The sequence below is a fragment of the Babylonia areolata genome, chromosome 4, assembly GCF_041734735.1.
Source record: "Babylonia areolata isolate BAREFJ2019XMU chromosome 4, ASM4173473v1, whole genome shotgun sequence".
Lineage (NCBI taxonomy): Eukaryota > Metazoa > Mollusca > Gastropoda > Neogastropoda > Buccinidae > Babylonia > Babylonia areolata.
In genome coordinates this window covers 49,361,039-49,371,038 of record NC_134879.1, presented here as the reverse complement: position 1 = coordinate 49,371,038, position 10,000 = coordinate 49,361,039, and the positions used below count along the sequence as shown (strand labels likewise).

The following is a 10,000-nucleotide window of genomic DNA, read 5'->3' as shown; positions in this document are numbered from 1 at the left end:
AAAGACATATTCTTTTTGGAGTTGAACATTCTGTGGGGAAAAGGAGGACAGCATATTCTTTTTGGACTTGAACATTTTGTGGGGAAGAGGAAGACATATTCATTTGGAGTTGAACATTCCGTGGGGAAAAGGAAGACATATTCTTTTTGGACTGGAAGTCATTGAACAGACTGTGGGGAAAAGGAAAACAATAGTTTCTTTTTCGACTAGAACAGCCTGGAGGGGATAGAGACCAAATATTCCTTAGCAACGTGTGTGTATGGGGGTTAGGGGTGAAGACAAAAGATTCTTCAAAAATAAAGTTCACCTTTGCTTTTTATGATCCAAAGTGAAAGGTTTGAGATTTGATGTGTTTATAACCCAAAAGAGAAGAAAGATGCGGACTGAGTTTTTATCATAAATCAATCAGAATGAAGATACGGAATTCACCGAACGTATAAACCAATCACAATAAAGATATGAGTTTAGATTCCGAATATGGCCAGAATACACATACGCGTCCGGTTCTTTTTGCGTATGCACAGACACGAAGCAAGATGTGCGTTTAATTCTTTATATAAACCAATAAGAACAATGATGTCCAGTTAGTTTTAAGGCACCATCGGACTAAATGACAGACGTTTAATTTACTTATCAATCAGAATGTAGGCGTAATATAATCGGGAATGAAGAATCAGGCTTGGTTTGTTAACCCGAATAAAGATATAAAGAAATCTGTTGTGACAAAAAAAAAAAAAAAAAAAAAAAAAAAAAAAAAACCGTAACACGAAGCAAATGGAATGTCTGGTGTGTGTGTGTGTGTGTGTGTGTGTGTGTGTGTGTGTGTGTGTGTGTGTGTGTGTGTGTGTGTCCATTCGTGGAAAACAAGGACACGTACGTACATGCACTCGTGCGTGTGTCATTTCACCTTGCTGCGCGTGTCTGACTGTGAGCAAACTAATGCACCCAGCGGACACAAGACACACGGCAAAGCAAACAAGAAATCACTTGGTCATCCAAGCCAGTGCCTTTCAAAACCCAACACCCCCAATAATCAGCAGAAAGCTCTCGGAGGGTTGGGAGGAAGAGGTGGGGAGGGGGCAGGGGAGGGGGGCGAGGGAAATAGGGTGTGTGGGGGGGGGGAGGGGTGGAGTCGGACCTGCCTCACCCTCCAGGAGAAAAGGAAACCTGTCCCTCCGTCACTCGATCCCATCCACTCTGCAGTGATATATAAATCCAGTGGTACCGGAGATGAAGAACACGGGGGGAACGGGAGGGGAGGGTGGAGAGAAGGGCATGTGTGTGGGGATGATGCCTCAACTCTCATGACACAGTTTTGTGTTTATTGATTGGTAGGAGGTCAGGGGGCTGGGGGAAGAGCTGTGGACACCATGGAGAGAGGAGCATGGGGCTGTACACAGTGGCGCCGCGGCGGGTGGGTTGTTGTTTTCACTAGCGTGCTCCTTGAGAGAGGTTGGACCCATCGTGATGCATGCTGTGCATGGGTTATTGAACGGTCCTGCTGAGGAAAGGAATCCCGCTGGTGGGGAGCGAGTGAACCTTTTTTTTTTTTTAATTTGTTTGGTTTTTTTTGTCGCGATGGGAATAGCGGTTCTCTGTTAATATATGAAAGATATATATATATATATATATATATATATATATATATAGGGGGGGGGAAGGGGGGGGGGGGGGCGCGGGGGCGCTAGACTACGCAATACATGTTATACAGACCAGGACTTTCCCATACGGAACTCAGGAAGAACAGCCTGCCAGGACTTTTTACCCCGGAGTGCAAGTTAGTGGAGTCATCCCTCTGCAGACAGCCAGGGCTCCCACCCCCAATCCCCCACCACCCTCACAACGCTAGACGGACCTCCCACCCAGAGAGACATCTTGGGCTCATCCCCTTCGGACATCCCATCCTTCACTGAGCCCAGCAAGAGCCAAACCCTGAACAACTTGACCTGAAGGGCTTTTTTTTTTTTTTTGCCAACAGGTTGTTAAACTCCACTTCAGATTTCAAACTGATATGACTGGATTATTTTGTTTAGGGTCATGTGACGTATCTGCCTGATGTCCGTCTGCTGGATTTTCAGTGACACTGTTTTCCTGGGTTTGGTTTGACTAGCATTAAACACACGGAGATTGATTGCGATGCTATTTCGCACAGCACCGGATTTCTATGAGACACTAGAGAAGAACACGCCAGGTTAAAAAAAAAATGTTATAGTTTTTCTTATTTTGTTTTGATTTTTTGTTGTTGATGATTTTGGTTCCGAAGATGGAGGACTGGGTAATACGTATTGTGAGAAGGATCATGTAGACAAAACAGTAAGTCTGTTAAAGGAAGACAACTCATAGAGGCGATGTTTTGCAGACGTGAAATCAATTGTAATTTCGAAATTTCGTTTCATTGCGAAACGCACGCACACACGCACGCACGCACACACACACACACACACATACAGAGAGAGAGAGAGAGAGAGAGAGAGAGAGAGATGATACTCGCATGTATAATTCACACACACACACACGCACATTGGATTGGATAGGACAGTGTGTGTGTGTGTGTGTGTGTGTGTGTGTGTGTGTGTGTGTGTGTGTGTGTGTGACAGAGACAGAGACAGAGAGAGACAGAGAGCTGCTAAAAACTTTTCGATTGAAGCTTTTCTTTAACATAAAGAAAGGGTAGAAATAAATACAGAGAATCCAAGCTGATGGCATGCTTAAAAAACAACAACAACCCATCCCACCGTATAATATATTTATCCCCAGATAATGCTTCTTCCATTTCATTTTCGAAAAGAAGGACATTAGGACCTTGATGTAGTGTACTGACATAAAAAGCTCGCTCATGTGCAAGAGCGAAAGCATTTGACACCAACTTGATTGCTTTGGTAAGCTCTCAAGCTGAAAAATACATTGATTGAAATACACGCCAACCCGTCAGCCGGTTAACTCACACCGTGAGCCGTCTTACAATTAGTGATCTTGCATCGCTGCACACAGTTCAAATGAAGAGACAGCTGTTTTGACTCACTTGTGTAAACAAAGTGAGTCTATGTTTTAACCCGGTGTTCGGTTGTCTGCGTGTGTGTGTGTGTGTGTGTGTGTGTGTGTGTGTGTGTGTCTGTGTGTCCGTGGTAAACTTTAACATTGACATTTTCTCTGCAAATACTTTGTCAGTTGACACCAAATTAGGCATAAAAATAGGAAAAATTCAGTTCTTTCCAGTCATCTTGTTTAAAACAATATTGCACCTCTGGGATGGGCACAAAAAAAACAAAAACAAAAACAAAAAAAAAAAAAAAAAAAAAAAAAAAAAAAAGCCTAAATATATGCAAACTGCATTTACTGTTATATTTATATTTTTGGTATTCTCTAAACTTGGCACTTTGATCTGATATTCTGACCCAACAACAAGAGCAGTCATTATTATCATTTTTTGTTCAAACAGGAACTTCTTTTGCTAAGCATGGAAGTTTTATTTATTTTGCAAACGTTTTGGTGCAGAGTGTAAAAAGGGAAATTACTCTGTAATTAATGCTATGGGACTTAATTTGCTTTAAACTGATCTTTCTCATCTTAAACATTAAATTTTGAAATTATACTCAATACATAAAAAGCTTGGAATTTTTTTTAAGTGTATCACAAGTGAGTCTTGAAGGCAAGGCTCTTGTTGTTGTTGTTGTTATTGTTGTTGCGTGATTATGCAAAGCTGAGAAATAAAACAAGGATGAAATGGAGTCAGTAACCTTTCAGACGGTTGGTGTTACACGCAACAGCCGGTAAACAGCGCGCCAACGCATAAAGTGGTTTGGTCATCTAGTGATACTAGTCAACCAGCCAGCCCTGCTAACCATCAACACCCAAACACTCAGGCTTCACACAGCCAGAGGAGGACAACGCCCGCAGTGGATTGACGGTTTCAGTTAGGATCCACGTCCACAGTTTCAGTTTCAGTTTCAGTAGCTCAAGGAGGCGTCACTGCGTTCGGACAAATCCATATACGCTACACCACATCGGCCAAGCAGATGCCTGACCAGCAGCGTAACCCAACGCGCTTAGTCAGGCCTTGAGAAAAAGAAAAAGAAAAAAAAGGTGAATAAATAATAGATAAGATTACATAAATAATAAATAAATAATAATACGTCCACAGCATGACGCAAAGCCAGACCTCCCGTCTTGCCCCGCAGATTACCGACTTCATCTTCCCGCAACCCCTCCCCGACAGAAGCTGATGATCAATAACAACAACAAAGAAGAAAAAGAAGAAGAAGAGCAAGAAGAAAAGTAACACTTCAGCCAACCACGAAAACCACTTCGTCAATTTAAAAAAAAACAAAAACCGGAAAAATACAGGTTGTGTCTGCACGACATGGTATTTAAAACTGAGCGACACACACAAAATCGACCAAAACAGAAATGTTGCTTCATGAAGTGGTAAAAACATGGAGAATAGGCCAAGGCCAAACCCATTTGATTATTTGGCTTCGGATGTTTGAAATTAAACTTTATGTCCTCCTCCTGATAAGATACTGTCTATTAACTTGTCTCGCTGTCTTTTTTTCTTCTCTTCTCTCTCTCTCTCTCTCTGACAATCGATTCAAGCTTCTGATACTGAACGTTTCTTCAGCAGATATCAAGGAAAACGTAGTGACGCGTCTTCGGTCTGATTGATGAGATGACAAAGATGAGGTGGTGAAGGGTGGATGTTAGCGTCAGGCCTTTTCTTGACTGGATGTAATGATTGGCGTGTGTTCGTGTATGTGTATGTGTGCGCACGCGAGTGCTTGCGAGTGTGTTTGTGCATGTGTGCGTGTATTAACGTGTGTGCGCGCGCACAATTATATGTATGTATGTGTGATATTGTGAGTGTGAGTGTGTGTGAATGTGTCCATGCATGGAAGTGTGCGCGCGTGAGTCCGTGGGTGAAAGTGGGGACAGGGGTGAAGGGGGGAGGTCTGTTCGTGCCTTGATTACCTTTTCTTGGCTTTATTAAAGCCTCAAGTTGCCAAATTTGCATGATACTGCTATTGCTGGAGAACGGACGCTTTTATTATCGTTTCTGATGTCTCCATACGAAAGCAGGTAAAGGGTGTGAGCGTTCAAAGACGTCATATCGTATGAACTCCTCGCTCTCGCTGCATTCTAATAAACGCTGCTGCACAATCCCTGACAACAATCGGTAGCCTTATTTTGCATTTGCATTGTGTGTGTGTGTGTGTGTGTGTGTGTGTGTGTGTGTGTGTGTGTCACACAGACATAGACAAACACAACCAAGTCAAGCGATGAATCTCGAGCATCCTCTTCCCCTATTTCTTTTTATCGATCCGTCCAATGATTATTTTATATGACAGTCCGTGCAAAGCTGACTTGAACCTTGAGAGAAAGAAAGAGTAGGGAGAACCAAGAAAGAAAAGAAAAGAACCGCAATAACGAAAGAGCTAGAAAGCAAGAGAAAAAGACAAGGAAAGAAAGAAAGTAAACAAAGAAAGGAAAGAAAGGGGGCGGGGGAATGAAAGGAACCAGAAGACAATGAAAGGAAGAAAAGAAAGAAATGAATAGAAAAATGGAGTAAAAAGAGAAACAAAAAAATACGAAAGAAGAAAGGAAGGAATGTGCTCAAGGGATGGGAACAATGGGGAAAGAGAAAGAGGAAGAAAGGAAGGAAGGAAGGAAGGAAATGTTGAACATTTCAGTAAATGTGCAAAAGTTGGATCTGAGTAAAACACACTCTCTCTCTCTCTCTCTCTCTCTCTCTCTCTCTCTCTCTCTCACACACACACACACACACACATATGCAGATTTGGGGTTGGGCGATCAGAGATTAGAAGAGACAGAGACAACAAATAGAGCTCGACAGAGAGGGAGAGAGAGACAGAGTGACAAAGAGAGAGAGACAGAGAGAGTGACAAAGAGAGACAGACAGAGAGTGGTAGAGACAGAGACAGAGATAGACGGGCTGTGGAAGTACTAGAGTTGAGAGAAGACAAAGAGATCTAACTCTGTACCTACTGCATCAACAACTGCGGTGGTTGTGGTCTTCTTCCTTCTGGAAAGGGGGTGGGGGGTGGGGGAAACAAAAATAATCGATTTTCCCCCCGTCCACATCTGCTTTGATCACAACATCACTCCTGTCTGCCTGTCCCTCGTTGTTCCCCTGTTCCCTCCCTTCCTCCCTCTCTCCCCTCCCAAGCCACAGTTGTTGGTTTTTTCTCTCTATTATCTCTGTCTACCCGTCTGTCTTTGTTGTAAACCCCCCCCCCCCTCCCTTTCTCCCTGTCCCTCACTCCCTCTGCTCCCTATTCCCCGCGCCCCATTTTCCTCTATCTCTTAATACACCGTCTTCTCTCTCTCTCTCTCTCTCTCTCTCTCTCTCTCTCTCTCTCTCTCTCTCTCTCTCCGTCTCGGTCTCTCTCCATCTCAGCCACGACTCAAGCGGCTGAAAACCCTCTGCACCGCATTTTGCGGAGTCTGAAAACTGTCTATAAAGTGATGTTTTGTTGTCCGTAATGTCTTAACACATACTAACTTGTAGTCAGTCCTCACCCCTCTTCATCCCCCCCGCACCCCCCCTCTCTCTCTCTCTTTCTCTCTCTGAGCCTCCACAACTCTCTCTCTCTCTCTTTTTTTTTTAGTCCTTCCGTCTCTGTCTATCCCTCTTTCACCCGTCCCTCTTTTAATGACACTGTTTCCCTTTCTATGACTTCCTCTTTCCTTTGACGTGCGCACTTGGGTAGATATTCTGCTTTTCTTTCAGTTTTATATATACTACGAGTATCTATAATTTGATTTGGTTTTTGGATTCATGGACATTATTTTGCGGGTTAATTCATTTTATGGGTTATTCATTTTAAAAAAAACAACAAAACAACACAACATCTTTTATCATGGTTATGTGTATGCAGTTACTTTTTTTTTTCTTATAGTTACAAAAACCAATTTCTTCTCCAAATTTGGTGAAGGCAATATGAAAAGAAGCCATTATGAGCTTGATCATTATCTTCCATAAAAAAATAAAAGATCTCTCTCTCTCTTTCTCTCTCGTTATGTCGACAAAGTAAGTTGTACTATAAAGGAAAACAAACGAGAAACCAAATCAATAATGCACAATAAGGTTACTCCCCACCCCCCCTCGGTCCCCCCCCACCCCCACTCCCCTCCTTTTCCCCTCTAAAGTACTGTATCTGATCATGCATGTTCACATCGTTTTTGCTTATGTTTTCCCCACCAGACACATCAGTTCTGAAGTTGCTGACAAGAATCATTTTGCGTTTTTTTTCTCTCTCTCTCTCTGTGTGTGTGTGTGTGTGTGTGTGTGTGTGTGTGTGTGTGTGTGTGTGTGTGTGTGTGTGTCTCCCTCATTATCCGTCTCCCCTTGCCTCTCTTTTTATGTCTGTGTCTCCCTCTGCCTCATACTTTCTTTCTCGGAAATTTTCTCTCTCATTCTCTGAAACTGTTTCTTTGTCTATGGACTCTCTCTCTCTCTCTCTCTCAGTCTCTCTCGGGGTCTGTAACGCTCTCTTGTCTAAGTCTCTTTGCCCCCCGTAATGTCCCTCTCTCCTCTTCCCCATCTGTTCCGTCTTCTTCTTCTCATCCTCCTCCTGCTCCTCCATCCCAACGTTGGGGTCATCAATAAATTTTCTTCTCGATTCCCTTGGTCGGTTGGCCAAATCGATCGGTCATAACAGGCACTGGACGTCAAGTAAAAGCTTTCCATCATTTGTTCTTCTTTCTCCGGGACAGTCCCCAACGAACGCACACTGACTCTCCTCTTCTTTTTTTTCTACTTCTTTCTTACCTGTATTCCTTCTTCCCCCCCCCCCCCCCCCCCCCGCCCCCCATTTCCATTCTTTCGTTGATTAATTTATTTGTAACAGGGTTCATTTATTCATTTGCATGGCCAGAAGATGGGTGGGAGGAATGATGAAATCAATAAACAGAATTTGTGATTCTAGGTATACCAGCTGTTGCTAATTTTTTCGCCATCGTAAACTGGCGGTGAAGAAGGAGAAGTAGGAGGAGGACGAGGAAGAGGAGGAAAAGAAGAAATAGAAGAAGAACAACGGCAACAACAATAGCATTAACAATAACAACATCATCATCAACAACAACAACTGAGGAAGAAGATGAAGAAAGCAGGATGCAATGTTACTACACAGCTTAACTCACTCAGTACGGCCAGTCCTCTCTTCTCCTCTACACAGACCCCTCGGATGTCCCGTGGGTGTCTGAATGACCCAACCTTTAGCTTCCGTCGTCAGAATTGTGGTATTCTTTGTATCTTCAGTATAAGAGCCTTCCGCTTGCAATATTTTGATGATGGTAATTGGGGTGAAACGCTGTTAACGTCGATTCTTTCGCCGTTCGTATGGAGAGAGTTAAACTCCAAACGGATAACGCTTTTGCCCATCCCCCACCCCTCCTTCCGCCCACGCTGTCCCTCCCACCCCTTCTGTCCCCAGCTTTGTGCAATGGCTCCTTGCTCTTCCAACACTCAGCAGTTGCAGATGACAAGGCTTTCCAATAACTGCAGACCAAACTCCGATGGAATACGTACACACAGCCAGAAACACACAAAGCCGGCTGTCTCTTGAAGTGGAGCAGCTGTGTGCTTTCTGGCTTTCTGCCAGGTTACTCAGGCTTGCCAGTAAACGGGACTTATTCCGGATACCGAGCATGTGCTCCAACCTTCTGCCTGCTCTCGACACTTGATTATCAGCTGCCTCGTATACTGCACCTTTACCAGATAAAGCGTTATCAGTTCTGATAGTATAAGTCTACCCGCATGCCATGTTCGTCTTGTACCGGAGGAGAAAACCCTCAAGTGTTGCTCACCACTGGCACCCATATCTTCCAACACTAAAATAGTGGCTATGTTGGTGCGCTTCAGTGTCCATGGTCCTGCAAACTGTACTGAAATACTTTAAAAACAAATATCTAAATCAATAAGTGCGCCTGTATTAAGTTTCAACATATTCTTTCTAAAAAAAATATCAATAGAAATAGCACGACTGTCTAAAACAGCAATGGGTTAAGTTAACTCACTCAGCACGGCCAGTCCTCTCTTCTCCTCTACACAGACCCAGTGTCCAGTGGGTGTCTGAATGACCCAACCTTTAGCTTCCGTCGTCAGAATTGTGGTATTCTTTGTCAACAAAAACCTCTTCAGTATAAGAGCCTTCCACTTGCAATATTTTGATGGTGGTAATTGGGGTGAAACGCTGTTAACGTCGTCTCTTTCGCCGTTTGTATGGAGTGAGTTAACACAACTGCTAATGTTCAGCTGACGAGGGAGAAAGTGATCTAAACCAGCCGCATCTCGCTTTTTGTGGCCGTATTTTGCTCTCTGTCGTTGTCTTGTGCTCTGTAACAACAATCTGTGACCAGTTTTGATACACATAATATTATTTTGTTAGTAACAGTTTCATGTGCAGATACATTTCCCGCCTGCTTTAGCATTTTCAGGTTAACCTACGTTTGTCTAGATAATGTTCTATGCGCGTCCAATGTTCAGGGAACAACATATCAATGTGCGAAGTTCTACGTATGTTCTTGTATTTATGCTGTGGCCCGTCTGTGTAATGTGTGTTCTGCAGCATAGGCTTTGATATTTGCTGAAGGGCCACACACTGTGGAGTGGACAAGTACTTCCTATACACAATTCGTTTCTCACGGAACACAGTTTCTATCGATTGAATCACATCTAACACAAACAATTACGTTCGTTGGCTCTGGGGAAAATTAAAACGCGTGGAGTGTTTGCTTGCTTGTGAATTTTTGATGTTAGTCTGTTCACATTCACTGCGGCGTGGCTGGTTTGCAGACAGGCGGAATGTGTGGGGATGTTTACTATGTGTCTGTTTTCGAGCTGATTCTTTATTCGTGCGTGCAGATCCCAGTCAAGCTTGCTATAATATCCTCGGATGTCAAACAGTTTAACTGCAACTTGCAACATATGGGGAGCTGATTTTCTGTTTATATTCTTTTCTCTCTTTTTTTGTCACATTATTCA

General features: G+C 43.3%; 1 protein-coding gene across 2 annotated transcripts in view; it reads right to left on the bottom strand.

The window, feature by feature from the left end:
- Positions 1-10,000, bottom strand: part of LOC143281725 (myoglobin-like) — a 244,870-nt gene that overhangs the window by 41,575 nt on the left and 193,295 nt on the right. The gene's annotated exons all lie outside the window — the stretch shown is intronic.